Raw genomic sequence first — 20,711 nt, forward strand, 5'->3', positions numbered from 1 at the left:
TTGGTGTACACACAAGCGTCTTTCACCTGGTCGATAAGCATAGGGATCAAGGGCAGAGGATAACGATTCTTAATCGTTATTTGATTTAGGGCGCGATAGTCTATACATGTTCTAAGGTCACCCTCTTTTTCGGAATGAAGAACAAAGCTGAGGAGACAGGAGACTTGGACGGGCGAATAAAACCATTGGCTAGGTACTGATCTAAATACTGACTCAAATGCAGGTTCTCAGGTTCCGTAAGAGCATAAATCCTACTACAAGGTAGTTGAGCATTGGGTACCAGATCAATTTGGCAATCATAAGACCAATGGGGAGGTAACGCGTTAGCCTGTTCCTTCTGAAAAACGTCTTGGAATTCTTGGTATTCTGACGGTAGCTGTACAGGGGTGGAAGTTGCTGAGGCTAGACCCATAACTGGATTTCTTGGATAACAAGTTGGTTCACAATCAGGAAAACTTATCTTCTTTGCTCGCCAGTCAATTCTGGGATTATGTGTTTCTAACCAAGGAATTCCAAGAATTACTTGAAATTGTGGGGCCTTGATCACATCAAACACGATTGTTTCCCTATGTCCATCCTGACCCACCAATGTCATTTCAACAGTGGAATGCGTTACAGGCCCTGAGGCTATTTCGGTTCCATCTACTGTAGTAATGACATCTTGGGTTACTTTCGGGCGGAGAGGGAGCTTAATCCTGGAAGCCAATTCACGGTCTATGTAATTTCCAATAGCTCCACTGTCGATGTATGTTTTTATAGCATGCAACTGCTGAGGCTGTTTTGGGTCCACGAGCACCATTGGCATGACAAAATGCGAGGCCAAAGGATCTGTTTTCAAGCTCGGCAAGCGGACCCCTACGCTTGTCGGGCTAGGTCGTTTCCCGAATCAGGTGTCAATAAATCGTTATCAGTGGCTCCATCCACCTTCTTAGGTAGTTTAACCGGACAATTTCGAAGAAAGTGACCGGAAGTCCCGCAATACAGACAAAGTTGCATTTGCCGTCTTCTCTCTCGTTCCTTCTGCGTTAATGGTCCTTTAACACCGCCGATTTGCATAGGTTCGGATAGGTCGGTACTCTTGAAGTTGGCGTGGGTTTTGATCGGTACTCGGGTTTCGTACTTGAACCGATCTGCTTTTCTATTTTGAAGTCTGTGATCAAGTTGAACCACCAAGTCTATGTAGTCTGCGCAGACCTGGGGTGGATCTACTATCTGAGCTAGAACATCCTTAAGCTCTCCGCGCAGGCCTCGATGAAACAATGTGATCCTTTTGTTTTCTGGCCATCCAGTTTCCACAACCAGTCTATTAAAGGTGGCAACATAGGACAGGAGATCCTGATTACCTTGTCGTAAGGATAGCAGTTCGTTATCAAGGGCCTGTCCTTGAGAGTGTTGAGCAAACAATCTTTCCATCCTGGCCTGGAAACCCTGAAAATTCTGGAGAATGGGATCATCCTGATTTACCAATGGAATAGACCAATCGGCAGCACTGCCACTGAGGTAAGATAGTATAAAGGCTACCTTGGTCTGGTCGTTAGGGAAGGCCCCAGGTCTGCATAGAAAGTGTAAACAACATTGGTTCATAAAGACGGCATATTTCTTGGGATCCCCCGCAAAACGTTCAGGCGGGGCCAAAGGCATGTGTCCAGGTAGATTGATTTGTACCGGGTTATTCAAACCCATTGATGTGGAAGTACCTCCGGAATTAGGTAAAGGAGTGTGCCCTGCCTGGGCCTGCAATAACCTTTTGGCCAGGTCATCTGTTCTTTCCTTGGATAGGATCAGTTCTCTTTTGAGAGCGTTAGTCTCCTGGCGGGCTGAGTGCACTTCTGCCCGTAATTCTCCCAAAAGCTGGGCCAGCTGATCTGTCTCGGAAGTATCCATAGCGCCCGGGTGGGAAATTGTGGGTAGTCTTCGCGTTCTGTCACGCTCACCTGATTCCCACGGAGGCACAGGTCTGGCTTCGAGTGCTGATGCTTCTTCAATGGTGAAGCGCAGGACTCTGAAGATGGACAGGTAGGGCCCCTCTACTCTGGCTTCTCTGGCTCGTAGGAATATTCCCCTGTGCGTGAAAAGGGTGTATTACCTACTGACGGAATAATACTCAAGCCTCCCACTTCCTTCCAACCCTCCACGATACCCTTCCACGATTCCCCGTGAAGTCTCACCTTAGGGTCTGGAAGGATGAGTTCTCCATCCTGCTTCTGATGCAGGGGCGCGTTGAAACCCAGTTACTTCACTGGATTGAGGTTTGATGGAAGTTCAAATAAGCTTGACTATTCAGGTAAGGCGCTGTAAGAGTTCTGTTGCAAGTTCAAAAGTTCAAGCTTAATAATAATGTTCATAGTCTTATTGCAGCAAGCGCTAACGCTTATGTCTTTTTCCCCTTAGGGGCCGGCGTCTGGAATGCCAGGAAGCGGTAGGACCCGAAATGAAATGAGAATGACCCAACTGGTAAGTCTTAGAAGGAAACTGAGCTTTTCCTATTCCCTTCCTTCTCTCACCTTGTGTTCTTGTCTTTTTCTCTCTAGGCACTGGGAAGTGGCTCCGGATCCGGATGATCACTGCTGAAGATGGAGGTGCCCAGGAAAAGTGAGTGAAATGCAGCGCTGCAGCAATCGAAACGAAATGCTTTTAAAAATGATGTCTTCCCTTTCAGGATCATCGGTGTAATGTCTCCGTGGTACAGCTTTAGCAGGTAAGGTCTTCTTTCTCCCCAATTCTCTCTTATCTACCTTTGCAGGTGACCCAGGATGCTGACAGGCGTGGTTGAAGTCCAGATGCAGGAGCTGACACAGTGAGCGTCCAGCTGCGAGGAGCAGAACAACGCGAAGCAAGAGTTGCTGATCGGGTGTGGTTTAAATAGCTTTGGAAGAAGTTCCAGGCATGTATCCTTCCACCGATCAGGTATTTATCCTTCCCCGACCACACCCAGGTGGAAAGTAGTCCCACAGGTAAAGTAGTTCCATTCAGGCCTCAAGAGGGCCTGGATTTAGCAGCATGGTCTGCATCAGGTAAGTGCACATTGAAACACTTGAACACATGTCTAGCTTTATGAGCCTGGCGCCTAAGGCGCCAGGACAGGGGTCCAACATGAGCCTGACGTCTAAGGCGCCAGGACTGTGTCCAAAGGGCCCCAGCTTGGGCCCGCTGGCACTTCCCTGGGGGGAATGATGCCTGCCTCTGGGGTTGCTGGGTCGGACCCAGCTCCTTGGAGGTAGGCATCATGACAAGGACCTCCTCCTGGCAATATTGTAACTTCTCCTTGTCCACCTTATATCCTTTGTCTGCCAGAACTGTCACTAACTGTATTGAGTCTTTCCTGCACTGCTCTTCTGTCTCACTACACACCAGAATTTCTTCCTTTTATTTAATAACTGTACTGTCAAGGTGCGCATTTCCTAATTGCATCCTAAGTCCATCTGAAGGATGCTGTTGAATATTGAAGGGGACTTGAAGCAAACCCCTGAGGTAACCTTGTGTGTTTCCACTTTTTGTTTCTATATGAAAACAAGGTCAAGTATTGTGACTCTTCAATAAGGGGGATTGAACCGAATGCATTCTTTAAAAGGATCAATGTGAAATGTTTGGCCTTGAGTGGGATGTTGCATAATATTGTGGCTGGATTTTGAACCAATGGAAATTCTGCCTCAACAATATTTTTTAGGGGTGTAACTCCTGAGTAAATCTCCATGACCTCCCATCGCCTGTTTCATTAGGTAGACAGCCATGTTACACAGGGACTTTAATGGCACTAAGATTCCCTCTTGTACTAACAAGGAAATGGTTACTAGTCTTTCCACTGAAAAATAACCATCAAAAATAACATCCATCTAAATGAAACCAACGAAAAAAGTGCCATCTAAATTACATTTTTTGCATTAAAAGTTCATATCCGTCGAAACCTTTGCATCAAAAATATGGAGAGGTTCGATGGAACTCTAACCCTAACCCTAAAATCCATTGAAATTCATTCAATGAATATGTTTTTCGATGGGAAAGCATTTCAATGAATACATTTTGATGGATAGTAATTCAATAGAAATGTATTCGATGGAAAGACCTGCTACCAAGGAAATTGTCTAAAAAATTCCCTCATCTGCATCTTTGGACATGGGGTATTGCTTTGCTCTTGGTAAGATTGCTCCTGGCTTCAACTTGATCTTAACCGCCCCTACTCCGTTCAATAGACCCACGTCATAGGGACTGCTGGTCACAGTGCACTTGGCACCTGTGCCAAAAGAATGGTGCCTTTTTTATCAATGCCATTCTCTGTGGGACTTCGCTGTTTTATATTATTACCCAGAATGCTTATGAAAACCCTACCTCATCATCTGATTCATCATCTCGAAACAACTCTTCATCTGTCAAGTCACTTACAGGGTTATTCATAGAAATTCGCACAAAAATGGCGCACGCGGCTGGCGCACAGTGTCCCCGTGCGATACACTGCGCCAGCCACGTGCAAAAAAATCCTTTTCATCGCACAGCGTATTCATGGATTTTAGCCTCCGAAACCAGCCGTGGCGCAGAGTGGCGCAGCGACCCTGCAGCAGCGCCAGTTACGCCCCCAAGAACGCCCTCGCGCAAGGAAAAGCCTTCAAAATCCCAAAATCATCGCAAAGGGCTGCACTAACCCTGGGCCAGTTCACAGGGCTGGCAAACAGCAAACGCCAAGCGGGGAACGTGTATTTCAGTGGTTCGCGGGAAGTTCCACACGCAATTGTCCTGGGTACGTGTACATCAGGGGTGCGTGGGAAGTAACACACGCAATTCCATCAGGGCACGTGTATTGCAGGGGTGCGCGGGAAGTATCACACGTAAAAACAGCAGGGTACGTGTATTCCAGGGGTGCGTGGGAAGTATCACATGCAAAAGCAGCAGGGTACGTGTATTTCAGGGGTGTGTGGGAAGTATCACACGCGATTCCATCAGGGTACGTGCATTCCAGGGGTGCGTGGGAAGTATCACACGCAAAAGCAGCAGGGTACGTGTATTTCAGGGGTGCGCAGGAAGTATCACACGCGATTCCATCAGGGTACGTGTATTCCAGGGGTGCGCGGGGAGCACCACACGTGAATTGCACGTGTGGGTCCTCCCAGGTGTTCCCTCTACACCCTCCACGGCCCCTGCAGGTGGCCCACACCACAGGGGCCTACCCTGCACATGTCCCGCAGGCACCCATCCACCATGGCCATGTCCCCCAGCCAACCCACATGTCACCTTGCACTACTGCCCACCAACGCATGTCCCCCTGCACCCCCAGCCACCAGGGGCAGCCTCCACCAGGCCCCCACTCATGTCTCCCATCACCCCCAGCCCCCAGCAGTGCAGGGGCAGCCTCCACCAGGCCCCCACTCATGTCCAACTCATGTCTCCCTGCACCCCAACCCCCCAGCAGTGCAGGGGCAGCCTCCACCAGGCCCCCACTCATGTCTCCCACCACCCCCACCCCCCAACCACCAGGGGCAGCCTCCACCAGGCCCCCACTCATGTCTCCCACCACCCCCACCCCCCAGCCACCAGGGGCAGCCTCCACCAGGCCCCCACTCATGTCAAACCCATGTCTCCCTGCACCCCCACCCCCAGCAGTGCAGGGGCAGCCCCCACCAGGCCCCCACTCATGTCTCCCACCACCCCCACCCCAAGCCACCAGGGGCAGCCTCCACCAGGCCCCCACTCATGTCCCCTATCACCTCCACCCCCCAGCAGTGCAGGGGCAGCCTCCACCAGGCCCCCACTCATGACTCCCATCACCCCCACCCCCCAGCAGTGCAGGGGCAGCTTCCAACAGGCCCCCACTCATGTCTCCCACCACCCCCACCCCCCACCCACCAGGGGCAGCCTCCACCAGGCCCCCACTCATGTTCTCTATCACCCCCACCCCCCATCAGTGCAGGGGCAGCCTCCACCAGGCCCCCACTCATGTCCAACTCATGTTTACCACCACCCCCACCCCCCAGCCACCAGGGGCACCCTCCACCAGGCCCCCACTCATGTCTACCACCACCCCCACCCCCCAGCCACCAGGGACACCCTCCACCAGGCCCCCACTCATGTCCCCTATCACCCCCACCCCCCAGCAGTGCAGGGGCAGCCTCCACCAGGCCCCCCTCTTATGTCTCCCATCACCCCCGCCCCCCAGCAGTGCAGGGGCAGCCTCCACCAGGCCCCCACTCATGTCTACCATCACCCCCACACCCCAGCAGTGCAGGGGCAGCCTCCACCAGGCCCCCACTCATTCTACCACAACCCCCACCCCCCAGCAGTACAGGGGCAGCCTCCACCAGGCCCCCACTCATGTCCAACTCATGTCTCCCTGTACCCCCACCCCCCGGCAGTGCAGGGGCAGCCTCCACCAGGCCCCCACTCATGTCTCCCACCACCCCCACGCCCCAGCAGTGCAGGGGAAGCCTCCACCAGGCCCCCACTCATGTCCAACTCATGTCTCCCACCACCCCCACCCCCCAACCACCAGGGGCAGCCTCCACCAGGCCCCCACTCATGTCCAACTCATGTCTCCCACCACCCCCACCTCCCAACCACCAGGGGCAGCCTCCACCAGGCCCCCACTCATGTCTACCACGACCCCCACCCCCCAGCAGTGCAGTGGCAGCCTCCACCAGGCCCCCACTCATGTCTCCCACCACCCCCACCCCCCAGCCACCAGAGGCAGCCTCCACCAGGCCCCCACTCATGTCCAACTCATGTCTCCCTGCACCCCCACCCCCCAGCAGTGCAGGGGCAGCCTCCACCAGGCCCCCACTCATGTCTCCCACCACCCCCACCCCCCAGCCACTAGGGGCAGCCTCCACCAGGCCCCCACTCATGTCCCCTATCACCCCCACCCCCCAGCAGTGCAGGGGCAGCCTCCACCAGGCCCCCACTCATGTCTCCCATCACCCCCACCCCCCAGCAGTGCTGGGGCAGCCTCCACCAGGCCCCCACTCATGTCTCCCACCACCCCCACCCCCCAACCACCAGGGGCAGCCTCCACCAGGCCCCCACTCATGTCCCCTATCACCCCCACCCCCAGCAGTGCAGGCGCAGCCTCCACCAGGCCCCCACTCATGTCCAACTCATGTCTCCCTGTACCCCCACCCCCCGGCAGTGCAGGGGCAGCCTCCACCAGGCCCCCACTCATGTCTCCCACCACCCCCACGCCCCAGCAGTGCAGGGGAAGCCTCCACCAGGCCCCCACTCATGCCCAACTCATGTCTCCCACCACCCCCACCCCCCAACCACCAGGGGCAGCCTCCACCAGGCCCCCACTCATGTCCAACTCATGTCTCCCACCACCCCCACCCCCCAACCACCAGGGGCAGCCTCCACCAGGCCCCCACTCATGTCTACCACAACCCCCACCCCCCAGCAGTGCAGTGGCAGCCTCCACCAGGCCCCCACTCATGTCTCCCACCACCCCCAACCCCAGCCACCAGGGGCAGCCTCCACCAGGCCCCCACTCATGTCCAACTCATGTCTCCCTGCACCCCCACCCCCCAGCAGTGCAGGGGCAGCCTCCACCAGGCCCCCACTCATGTCTCTCACCACCCCCACCCCCCAGCCACTAGGGGCAGCCTCCACCAGGCCCCCACTCATGTCCCCTATCACCCCCACCCCCCAGCAGTGCAGGGGCAGCCTCCACCAGGCCCCCACTCATGTCCAACTCATGTCCAACTCATGTCTACCACCACCCCCACCCCCCAGCCACCAGAGGCCCCCTCCACCAGGCCCCCACTCATGCCTACCACCACCCCCACCCCCCAGCCACCAGGGGCAGCCTCCACCAGGCCCCCACTCATGTCTCCCACCACCCCCACCCCCCAGCAGTGCAGGGGCAGCCTCCACCAGGCCCCACTCATGTCCCCTATCACCCCCACCCCCCAGCCACCAGGGGCACCCTCCACCAGGCCCCCACTCATGTCCCCTATCACCCCCACCCCCCAGCAGTGCAGGGGCAGCCTCCACCAGGCCCCCACTCATGTCTCCCATCACCCCCACCCCCCAGCAGTGCAGGGGCAGCCTCCACCAGGCCCCCACTCATGTCTACCATCACCCCCACCCCCCAGCAGTGCAGGGGCAGCCTCCACCAGGCCCCACTCATGTCCCCTATCACCCCCACCCCCCAGCCACCAGGGGCAGCCTCCACCAGGCCCCCACTCATGTCTCCCATCACCCCAACCCCACAGCAGTGCAGGGGCAGCCTCCACAAGGCCCCCACTCATGTCCCCTATCACCCCCACCCCCAAGCAGTGCAGGGGCACCCTCCACCAGGCCCCCACTCATTCCCCCAGCCAACATGTCACCACAATCTAGATCCCTGGCCCTTATGGTCAGCCTCCAAATGCCAAACACCCACCTGAGTATTGCATCCACCCACTTAGAAATGGCAAAAACATGATATAACCCCAATTGCAAGTTTGGAAATGAACACATGTCCCTCACATACACCCAATGGATGTCAGTGAATGTCAAAACACATATCATGATATGCATGAAACCAATGAGATGATACTACACATTGAAGTTTGAAGAAAAAATATGTATTAAACGCAACATAAATTGAATCAAAAATAAACAAACAATAATGGATTTTTTTTTTTTTTTTAAAACAGCAGGTACGTGAAATAATGCAAAACCACAAATCATAATGCAAACGAAAGGTGTCCAAAGTCACAGTCCACAAAAGTAAATCCAATGGAAAATTAAAATCGAAAACCATTGCTCCATGGGGAATTCATAAAAAAAAATGAAAATCCAAAAGTCAACTATATACAGATAAACAATCCAGGGTCCATGATCCCAACCAAAGAAATGAAACCTATCTAATAACACTACCTAAAAAAAAAACTATATACAAAAATGTGGCCCATTGTCCAAAAGGTCCAAAAAAAATGCTAAACCAAAGGAAACCTAACACTGAATACAGAACTATTTACAAGGGCAGCGGGCTAGTCCGAAGGCTCACTTCGGGATGTTCCGGGCCAGGGCATCATCGAACTCCTGCTCAATGTCCCGGAGGTTCTCCTCCTCCATGGCCCCGAGGGCCCGCAGGGCCGTCCACATGTTCCCCCCAAACTCCCTGCGGATTGCCTCGAGGCACTCGGCTCGCCTCAGGGCCCTCCGCATGGAGTTCTCCGCCCTGACCATTGTGAGCCGTGCCTCTTCCGCCCGCTGCCGCTCCGCATCTATGGTGTGGCCCAACCGCTGCCACACGGAAGACACTTCCCGTCCTGGGTCCTCCGGCCGATGTCTGTCCCTCGAGCCATCATGGCTCCCACCACATTGCTGCTGCTGCTGCGCCTCTGCCCGTGCACTGCCTCCTGCTGCCTGCACATCCTCCGCTGGCTGGGGTGAAGTCGTTGATGTGGCCACCCCTGCTGGACGTCCGACTCCCGACTGTGGCAGGGATGCCGCCTCCACCAGCCTGGCCGCACCGTCAGAGGCAGCTCCACAGGGCACCCAGGTGACTGATGGGTGGGAAGATGGCACGGAGGATGACTGGCACATAGGGGGTTCAGTTGAGGAGGGGGTCGGAGCAAGCCCCATCAAACGGAGGAACCCGGCCTGGGTGACCGGTCCCAGTAGGCCGACACGGTCAACGAGCCATTCCAGATGACGTGCAGTCTCCTCATGAAAAGACTGCAGGTCAACTCGCATGGCCTGTTGACGCAACGCCACACCAGTCAGGACAGGCTCAACCTGGACCCGGATAGCCACGTCCGCAGGCAGAGGAAGGCCAGTTGTCGTGAGCTCATCCCCTGCCTGAAAACGGGTCTGGACGTAGGCATCCCTGCTGGTGCAAGATGATGCAGTGACAGGATCAGGGACAGGATTGCACACAGGCACCTCCGCGGCGACCTGTGCTGCCTCCTGTCCCTGGTCCTGCACTGCACCACTAGCACCAGTGGAATCCCCACCTCCAGACCCCGTCTCTGTTGCTTGCACGGCCTCCTCCTCCACCAAACCCCCCACCAACCTGGATGACTCCATGCCATCTTCCCCCGTTGGGCCCTGTGGGGTCCCAGCTGCCCCTTCTGCTGCCAAAGAGTCCAACTCCGACCTCCGCCTCTTGGACCTCCCCCCAGCAGCTGCGGCCTGGGATGCGGCACCGGACTCCTCACTCCCCGACGAGATCACAACCTGGGAGGGGAGCCGGGCCTTGCGTCTCCGGCTGGCGGTGCGATCCCCGCCGCTGTGCTCCACAGCACCTTCTCCGCCCTCTTCATCAGTTCACGCTGCAGACAGGGCGAAATAAAACACAGGCATCAGGGCACTGTACAATGGACACATACACACATGACAGTTGCACATGAGTGGCATTGGCAAACCTCAGAATGGCATCACAATTGGCAACACACATGTAATTTCTACATGCACACATGAGCCATACCACAGCCACATCGCAACTGCCAGCACCATCCATACACATGCAACAGCATGAGCAGGCAAAGGTGAGCCAGACATCACATGCAACACAGGGAGTGCACTACACATGCACGCACACCACCACACTTGCATGCATGTGTACACCTCAGCCAACTGTCGCAGTGTTCCAATGGGAATCCATGTCACATCTGCCAATCAGGCTTCCACATCCCGCTGTCACATGCATCCATGTTGCATCACTGCTGCACCCTTGTCAAATACACACACATGCACATGTAAACAGTGCTGATACATGCAGCTGAAAACAACAAACTTGCGTGACATCACGAACATACACATTCATCCAAACATGTGTGCCCACACAACTGCATTTGGCATGCAAGCCTACACACACAAGCACCATCCATGTCTCACACATGACAGCACTCGCATGTGTTAGCCTCACAGTCCTGTACACCCCCACCCATACTTGGCCCCATACAAACAGATGTGCAACCGGCACACTACTGGCACATCACCACACGCACAGCTTACAATCATGATGCATGTACACTTACCGCTCGACTCCAGACGGGTCTGTCTCTCAAGGACCTGGATGTGGAGCGCTGGGGATATGCGTTCCAGGACCCTCATCTGATCTTCCGACAAGTGGCCCCGGCGCCTCTTGAAGGCAGCGGATGCTAAGGGGCGCCGGGCCTTGTTCAGGGTCCTGGACCTGAAGTCCTCCCAGCGCTTCTTGACATGTTGGAAGTCGCGGACTGCCACCCCCTCCGCGTTGATGGCAGTCACAATGTCCGTCCAGATCCGAGTCCGTCCTTCCTTGTCGGCGCACAACCTTCCGTAGAGGGCATCATTCTACCCCAGGACTTGCTCCACCAGGACACCAACTTCCCTGGCTCTGATGCTGGTGCCCCTCTGCTTCTCTGGCCGGGGGTTGTCAGTGGTGCCAGATGTTGCAGTGCCCAACATGACAACCCCAGAGGCAGGAGTGGGTGGGCAACTGGGTCCTGGGGCTGGGCTGTGGAGCGATGGAATTCCAGTCGGGAGTCTTCGGTTGCAGCAGGGGTGGTCACAGCAACAGCACCCCTGGCTGATGTGCAGGCAGCAAATGGCAGGGCACGTGGGCAGCAGGCAGTCAGGCAGCAGCAGATGGCAGGTGGGAGCGTGCTCGGGGCTATGGGGGGCAGTATATCGGCATTCTGGGCAGAAGCGTGGTCTTCCGTGTGCTTACGCGTGGCCAGCTTGATACGGAGTGATTTGGCACGTGAAAAGTCCTGCACGTCTGCGTGTAAATCGAGGAAAGGCCCTTAGCGCGTAAGCGCGTCTGCATGCATACGCGATTTCATTGGCCCAAAGGCCCCCATGCGCAGCTGTGACGTCACGCGCATGGATGTAGAGAATGGCGCATGTAAAAAAAAAAAGATACACGTCCGAGTGTCAAAGTGTGTAATTGGTGGAAATGGCCTCATCGCGTATGCGCGTCTGTGACGTGTGTATAAAAGGTACGTGTAGAACGCCATTTCCTTGTACGTGCTTTTAGTGGAGAGCGAGTGGGTGAAATCTGTACTTCTTGTCGGTTCACACGCGATTTACTTCACGGCGTTTCCAGTTCGTACTCCCTGTTACCTCTGACAGCTTTTTCTCTTTTCCTCTTTTTCCTGGGCCTGTTTCCTGAAACAGCGTTCCCTTCTACTGTTGTCCTGTCTCCTCAGACAGCGTACATTTCTTATTTTGGCGGGGGTGTTGCCAACGCGCACACGCGCATATTTTTCACGCTTTTGTTCCTGGCAGACAGTGAGTCGCGCACGTATTTAACATCTGTGCTTGCCCCGTGTGTCGCGTACCCCTTCAGATGTCATTCTAGGCTGCGTGTGACACGCATACGTTCATTCTTGTGTTTCTGGGTGCCACAGCGTAGTGCAGGTTTATTTTTCCACGCACGTGGTCTAGGAGGGGTTGCGTGCACCTTACTTCCCTTTTTTGGGCTGCCTGTGCGTTGCGTGACCCGTCATCTTTCCCCAGGGGTGACATACAGCCTTGCTAGAGCACTAGGATACGATTACCATCTGGTACCCAACCCCTTTGACCCCCAACTGCCCAGGACAATAGTTCACATCGACTCCCATACGCACAATAACATCAGTGCCATGGCTGGGAGGCGAACAAGCCGTAAGGGTGGCAAAGGTGGTCGAGCCCCAAGTGGTGGCCGTGGTGGATCCGGTAGGGGATGTGGCCATGACTTTCAGGGTGCCCCTAGCCCCCCATGTGAGGAGGAGCAGTCAGGGACACCCATGCCCCCCCCCGGTTGAGGTTAACGTGGCTGACACCATCCATGCTCAGCCCTTGTTGGACCAGCCCACTGTGGAACCAGGCCTGGCACAGGGTGACTCCATGGCTGACTTCCAGGTCAGCAGGTCTAGACCACGTGCGCCAGTGAACGTTGGTGTCATCAGGCCACGTGGATCAGGGGCAGCTAGGTCATCTGCTGCCCCACGTAGGCAGGCTGGGGAGGCTGCAGGGGCAGCTGCGGCTCCATCCACCCCACCTCTCACACACCCAGCCAGGACAGTGTCAGTCCAAGTCCATCATGCTGACATTCCCCTTGACACCATCACACTTGAGCTAATGCCTGGACCAACTCCCATGCTGAGTGTGCAGTCCCACACTCCTAGTACAGAGTCCACCGGGGCTCCTGCCCCTAGTGTCCAGAGAGGCGTAGGACACTCAGTATCCCCACCACCTTCCAAGCGGAAGAGGAAGAGTGCTCGTCCAGTAGAGGCTGATGCCCCAGACACGGCACGCAGTCCGGACCGTCAAGGAAGCCCAGCTTAAATGAGGCCGAACTGAATGCACTTGTAGAGTATGTGTCCGTACATGACCGCGAAATGGTAATTGTTGCAGGGTCCAAGACCACACCTGCACAACGTCAGGCACACTGGCAGACCATTGCGGACATCATAAGTGCCCTTGGAATCGTGAGGCGCACAGCTACTGAATGCTACAAGCGCTGGAATGACCTGAAGCGCAGGGCAAAGAATAAGCTGGCCTCAAGTCATGCCGCAACTCTAGTGACTGGAGGTGGGTCTCCAGCAGAGGACATAGAACTCACTCCACATGAGCATGTTGCTGGGACCTACGTCACGGAGGAACAGTTCCAAGGCGTGGGAGAACTGGCATATTACGAGGCATTGTCCGGTGAGTGCACATGCATGTGTGTGTCATCCATGTGCATGGTGTGTGTGGGAGGGCTTCTGTTTGGGTGCCAGGTGAGGGTGTGTGTGCCTGAGTGGTCTGGGTCACCCATGTGCCTCATCCTATACATTCTGCGCACCAGCATTTGGGTATAGCAACATCCCTTCTGCCAACATTAGACATCCAGCCCAACACCACGGCAGTTGCCCTTGGAGTGTCATCTTGCCACAACATTGTTGCTTATTTACCTCTGTTTATTCAGGCAAATTGTTTGCATACCACCACTTTTACTCAGGATTTCTCAGTCCTATTGTCACATGTCTGACATGGCTATGGTACAGTGGACTTGCTTTGTTTCCTGGACATGATTTGTTTAGACATGTCCCTGTGCTATAGGACCATTTTGGACTGGCAGCTCCAGGTTAAACATTTGAACAATTTCAATTAAAAAATCAATTTCATGAGCAAACTGGACTGAATGAACAATTGGTGACCTCCTCTCCCTCTTCACTTCATGGCTAGGGTACATGCCATCTGTGTGATGGCATGTGTATTTAACCTGCCAATCACTGGCCAATGTGTGATGCCACTGCTAGGCAGCATGCAGCAAATGTGTTCATCTTCCATCTTGGTGTCATCAATGTGTGCCATCTGCCTACCCTTCACACGCAGTGACGGTGCATGCATGGGAGGGTTTTAGTCATGTGGGACATGTGTCAATCAAGTACTGTTTCTGTAGCCTCTCAGCCCTAATTGTGTGCCATAGTGCTAATGCCTGTTTCCATTTGTTTTCTTTTATGTCTTTGCAGGGGATGACGCACTTGATACTGCTGGGGTTGTGGAGATGGTGCAGACCCAGGAGGGGTATGAGGGCCGACCGACCACCAGTGAGGGACGTGGTGTGGTGGTGGGTGAGAACCCACAACTGCTGCAGGTCGTGCTCTCAAGGGGTGTCTCTGGCTTCACCTCCCCGAGCTGTATTCAGGTGTCGATTCGGATGATGAGACCTATGTGCCGTCGCAGGTGAGTGTTCCTGGGAGGGATTCTGTTCTGTCCGACCCACCTGCACCAGGGTTAGAACCCTCAATGGGGATGTCAGTGTTGGCAGGTACGCCTTTGGTGGTTAGGGATGCAGGGTCACACTCCGCGACATCTGATCCTGTTCCTGGGCCAGCAGATCAGAGGGAGAATGCAGTCCTGCAGCCTCAGGCAGTGCCGGCACAGCAAGGCGCAGTTCGCCTTGCCCCAGACAGGTGTGGTGCCCGCCGACGTTGTGGCCGTCAGCCACCTGGCAATACCGCATGGGAGCAATCCATATACGGTATGGCAACCCAACAGGCAGCATCATCAGAGATGATGGCTCAGGCCATGGATAGGGTGGCCACTTCCATTGTCCCCCCCGAAAGGCTGATGGAGCGACTACAGCAGGCAACAGACTCCATCTGCCAGTCACACAGGGAGGACATGTTGGCGTCCGACAGGGACAGGCGGGTGGCACTGGCGACTCGCAGGAAGCCATTTCCATGGAGTCCCAGGGCCACAGGGAAGCCCTGAGGGTGGAACTCCTTCACCTCAGGACAACTCTTGTTGAGCTTGAGGCTTCAACAAACAGAAGGACAGAACAGCAGCTGGAGCATCTCACATGTGCGCTCTCAGCTGAGGTGCAGGCAACTAGGGCGGAGGTCCGGGCATCCCGTGAGTTGTTGCATGGGGACCTCCGCACAATTATCCTCCAGAACGAGACCTACCACACCCGCATGCTTGCAGCCATGAAGGAACAGACTAGGGCTTTGTGTGGGCTGCCTCCCATAGTGCCACCACCTCCTGATGCAGCTGCAGAGGGCGAGGAGAGCGACAGCAGTGATTCTCCCACAATAGGGTAGCCGTGTAGGCCATGAGCCCATGGAGGTGTTTTTTTTCTCGCAAGATCCACACAGGTGGGTTTTCGTGTGCACCCTGTCCTCGGACCTCCTGGGTGGCCTCCCCCACCCTCCCGGGCCCATTAATGGCCATTTTTGATTTTTATATTTCTTTTCTTTTTTTTTTTTGTTTTTTTTTGGGACAGTGTGTTGCCTTGTGTGGCTCCCGTGGGCATACGCTGCATTGTGGCTGGGCACATGCAGGCTTGTCATGAATTTGGTTCAGATGCTTGGGTTTTTGTGACACACACCCCTCCTGCTTCCCGTTTCCATGGGCTTGCAAAGGGTGTGCCCAAGTGACATTGACGTACATGGTAACATTGGACTCCCATTCGATGTGTGGGCAGTCTGTAGTCAATACTGTGTATACATTCATAGTGCATATTATTGTTGTATTGTACACTGCATGGTGTATTGAAATGTGCCTCTGCATCCATCTCATCCTCCTAATTTTCAGGTCCATTTCTCATGTCTTCACAAGGCGGTCCACCTTGGAACTGGAGTCCATGTTGTAAGCAGTGTACCTACACTCTTGCGTGGCGCTAACACTGTATACTTGGAAGTGTTCGGAGTGCTGGCATCATCAGGTAGTGAGGCTAGCACATTTTCAAGTCTGTAATGTCATGTTTAAGGTAGGTTGGAGGTTGTGGAGGTGATTGGTATTCTTGGTAAGTATTTGGTAATGTGTGTTGTAGGTCCTGCATTACAGTGAGCATTTCATGTGTGTCCATGTTTCCATTAGGGACACTGTAGCTGGTGACACTTGGGGCATGTTGTGGGGATTAATTTGTTTCCTCTCACATTGCATGACATGCCATGGTGTGTTGTGTGGCCGTGCCGGGGAGGGGTTGGGTGACATGGCACTGTTTTCATGTAGTATTTTGCAAGTGGGTATTCATTTCTGCAGCATGGAAGTGTGTCTTTTGATGACACTGCATTGGTGGTGTTTGTGTAGGTAGGGATGCCCACATTGTGACACTTCCACATGAACAATCTCAGGCTGCTATGGTTCTGACAGTTGACTGTCCCTTTGTTCGTCATAATTGTCAGGTCGAGTCATCATTGCTTATCAGATGGTATGTGCCAGGGCTGTGTGCACTCCACAGGGGTGTGATTTCTATGTGAAGTAATTAGCCACCAGCTGCGTACGGGCTGCCTCACCCCGTGCCCTCTCCCCTCCCATGCGCAGCGGGCGTGCATGTGGTTGGGGATGTGGGAGCACCACCATGTCCACAGCTAGGCCCCGGCGTGTTGCAACATTGTGCAGGACACATGCTGCCACTATGATCCTGCACACTACTGGGGGCGCATATAACAGCTGCCTGCCAGAACGGTCAAGGGAGCGAAAGCGTGACTTGAGCACTCCGAATGTGCGCTCCACTATGCCCCGGGTTGCAATATGGGCTGTGTTGTATCTTACCTCTGGAGGCGTGATGGGGTTCCGAATTGGCGTCATCATGTGGGTGCTCAGAGGGTAGGCACTGTCCCCTGGTGAGGAGGTGACGGGTATCATTAGTGGGGTAGTGACATAACTCTGCATCTGACATGCATGCATGTGCAGTGGCATTCATACTCACCAATCAGCCATGTATCGCCATGCTGCCCAGCTTCTACGTCCCGGCTTAGGGTAGACATTCGGTAAATGAAGCTGTCGTGGGTGGACCCTGGATAGTTGGCATATACTGACGTGATGATTCCCTTAGCATTACATACTACCTGCACGTTGATGGAATGCCAGTGCTTGCGCTTCCTATAGATATGCTCAGATGCCCTGGGGGGACGTAGTGCCACATGGGTGCAGTCAATGGCACCTAGCACTTTTGGGAATTGTGCCACACCGTAGAAATCGAGGGTGGCAGCCTGCCTTTCTGCAGTTGTCCTGGGCAGGTATATGTGCCTACGGACTGATGGGCATGCAGTGATGATGTTCAAGACCTGGTGTAGGCAGCGTGACTCCGTGGCCTGTGACACTCCACCCACTATGGCACTTGTTCGCTGAAATGATCCTGTGGCCAAGAAGTGCAGTACATTGAGGACCTTCTCCAGGGGGCTGAGTGCTTGGGAGCACAGGGTGGGTGATGTGAGGTCATCCTCCCACTCACTGATCAGGTCCAGTATTATGTGTGGTGGAAACCTGTACCTCCCATACACCTGGTCATCAGGCATCCCAAAAAGGCTGGTTCTGGGAGTGAAAATTCGGGCCCTCACTATCCTCCTCCTCTTCCTTTGGTAACCCACGGCCACTGCTGCTAGGAACGGTATATTCATCCTGGTGTCTGAGCTTGTTTGTTGTTTGCACGCACTTTTATGCTGCGCGGGTCGACATACGCCAGCTTCATGTTGGTGTACGTGTTTCAGGATTGGACCATTTATTTTTCGGCGCATCGTAGCCACCAGGGGCACCCTCCCAGGCCCAGTCGCGAGTAAATATTCCCGCCCACCCCTGGAATACACGTACCCCACTCTCACAGGCCCAGTCGAGTGTGGAAGTTCACGCGCACCCCGAAATACACGTACCCAGGCCAATCGCGTGTGGAACTTCCCTCGCACCCTGAAATACACGTACCCAGGCCAATCACGTGTGGAACTTCCCTCGCACCCCGAAGTACACGTACCCAGGCCAATCGCGTGTGGAACTTCCTGCGCACCCCGTAGCACAGGTACCCAGGCTAATCGCATGTGGAACTTCCTGCGCACCCCGAAGTACACGTACCCAGGCAAATCGCACGGCTGGGGGGTGGGGGTGGTGGGAGACATGAGTGTGGGCCTGGTTGAGGCTACCCCTGCACTGCTGGGGGGTGGGGGTGATAGGGGACATGAGTGGGGGCCTGGTGGAGGCTGCCCCTGGTGGCTGGGGGGTGGGGGTGGTGGGAGACATGAGTGGGGGCCTGGTGGAGGCTACCCCTGGTGGCTGGGGGGTGGGGGTGCAGGGAGACATGAGTGGGGGCCTGGTGGAGGGTGCCCCTGCACTGCTGGGGGGTGGGGGTGGTGGGAGACATGAGTTGGATATGAGTGGGGGCCTGGTGGAGGGTGCCCCTGGTGGCTGGGGGGTGGGGGTGATGGTAGACATGAGTGGGGGCCTGGTGGAGGGTGCCCCTGCACTGCTGGGGGTGGGGGTGATATGGGACATGAGTGTGGGCCTGGTGGAGGGTGCCCCTGCACTGGTGGGGGGTGAGGGTGGTGGTAGACATGAGTGGGGCCTGGTGGAGGGTGCCCCTGCACTGCTGGGGGGTGGGGGTGGTTGGAGACATGAGTGGGGGCCTGGTGGAGGCTGCCCCTGCACTGCTGGGGGGTGGGGGTGATGGGAGACATGAGTGGGGGCCTGGTGTAGGGTGCCCCTGGTGGCTGGGGGTGGGGGTGGTGGGAGACATGAGTGGGGGCCTGGTGAAGGGTGCCCCTGGTGGCTGGGGGGTGGGGGTGGTGGGAAACATGAGTGGGGGCCTGGTGGAGGGTGGCCCTGGTGGCTGGGGGGTGGGGGTGGTGGGAGACATGAGTGGGGGCCGGGTGGAGGGTGTCCCTGGTGGCTGGGAGGTGGGGGTGGTGGGAGACATGAGTGGGGGCCTGGTGGAAGGTGCCCCTGGTGGCTGGGGGGTGGGGGTGGTGGGAGACATGAGTGGGGACCTGGTGGAGGGTGCCCCTGGTGGCTGGGGGGTGGGGGTGGTGGGAGACATGAGTGGGGGCCTGGTTGAGGGTACCCCTGGTGGTTGGGGGTGGTGGGAGACATGAGTGGGGGCCTGGTGGAGGGTGCCCCTGGTGGCTGGGGGGTGGGGGTGGTGGGAGACATGAGTGGGGGCCTGGTGGAGGGTGCTCCTGGTGGCTGGGGGGTGGGGGTGGTGGGAGACATGAGTGGGGGCCTGGTGGAGGGTGCCCCTGCACTGCTGGGGGCTGGGGGTGGTGGGAGACATGAGTGGGGGCCTGGTGGAGGGTGCCCCTGGTGGCTGGGGGGTGGGGGTGGTGGGAGACATGAGTTGGACATGAGTGGGGGCCTGGTGGAGGGTGCCCCTGGTGGCTGGGAGGTGGGGGTGATGGTAGACATGAGTGGGGGCCTGGTGGAGGGTGCCCCTGGTGGCTGGGGGGTGGGGGTGCAGGGAGACATGAGTGGGGGCCTGGTGGAAGGTGCTCCTGCACTGCTGGGGGGTGGGGGTGGTGGGAGACATGAATGGGGGCCTGGTGGAGGCTGCCCCTGGTGGCTGGGGGGTGGGGGTGGTGGGAGACATGAGTGGGGGCCTGGTGGAGGGTGCCCCTGGTGGCTGGGGGGTGGGGGTGGTGGTCGACATGAGTGGGGGCCTGGTGGAGGCGGCCCCTGCACTGCTGGGGGGTGGGGGTGATAGTGGACATGAGTGAGGGCCTGGTGGAGGCTGCCCCTGCCCTGCTGGGGGGTGGGGGTGATGGTAGACATGAGTGGGGGCCTGGTGGAGGGTGCTCCTGCACTGCTGGGGGGTGGGGCGGTGGGAGACATGAGTGGGGGTCTGGTGGAGGCTGCCCCTGCACTGCTGGGGGGTGGGGGTGGTGGGAGACATGAGTCGGGGCCTGGTGGAGGGTGCCCCTGGTGGCTGGTGGGTGGGGGTGATGGTTGACATGAGTGGGGGCCTGGCGGAGGCTGCCCCTGGTGGCTGGGGGTGGGGGTGATGGTAGACATGAGTGGGGGCCTGGTGGAGGGTGCTCCTGGTGGCTGGGGTTGGGGGTGATGGTAGACATGAGTGGGGGCTTGGTGGAGGCTGCCCCTGCACTGCTGGGGGGTGGGGGTGGTGGGAGACATGAGCGGGGGCCTGGTGGAGGGTGCCCCTGGTGGCTGGGGGGTGGGGGTGGTGGGAGACATGAGTGGGGGCCTGGTGGAGGGTGCCCCTGCACTGCTGGGGGATGGGGGTGGTGGGAGACATGAGTGGGGGCCTGGTGGAGGCTGCCCCTGCACTGCTGGGTGGTGGGGGTGGTGGGAGACATGAGTTGGGGCCTGGTGGAGGGTGCCCCTGGTGGCTGGGGGGTGGGGGTGGTGTGAGACATGAGTGGGGGCCTGGTGGAGGGTGCCCCTGGTGGCTGGGAGTTGGGGGTGGTGGGAGACATGAGTGGGGACCTGGTGGAGGCTGCCCCTGGTGGCTGGGGGGTTGGGGTGTTGGGAGATATGAGTGGGGCCTGGTGGAGGGTGCCCCTGCACTGCTGGGGGGTGGGGTGGTGGGAGACATGAGTGGGGGCCTGGTGGAGGGTGCCCCTGGT

The sequence above is a fragment of the Ambystoma mexicanum genome, chromosome 4q (genome assembly GCF_040938575.1).
Source record: "Ambystoma mexicanum isolate Mex_15411 chromosome 4q, UKY_AmexF1_1, whole genome shotgun sequence".
Taxonomy (NCBI): domain Eukaryota; kingdom Metazoa; phylum Chordata; class Amphibia; order Caudata; family Ambystomatidae; genus Ambystoma; species Ambystoma mexicanum.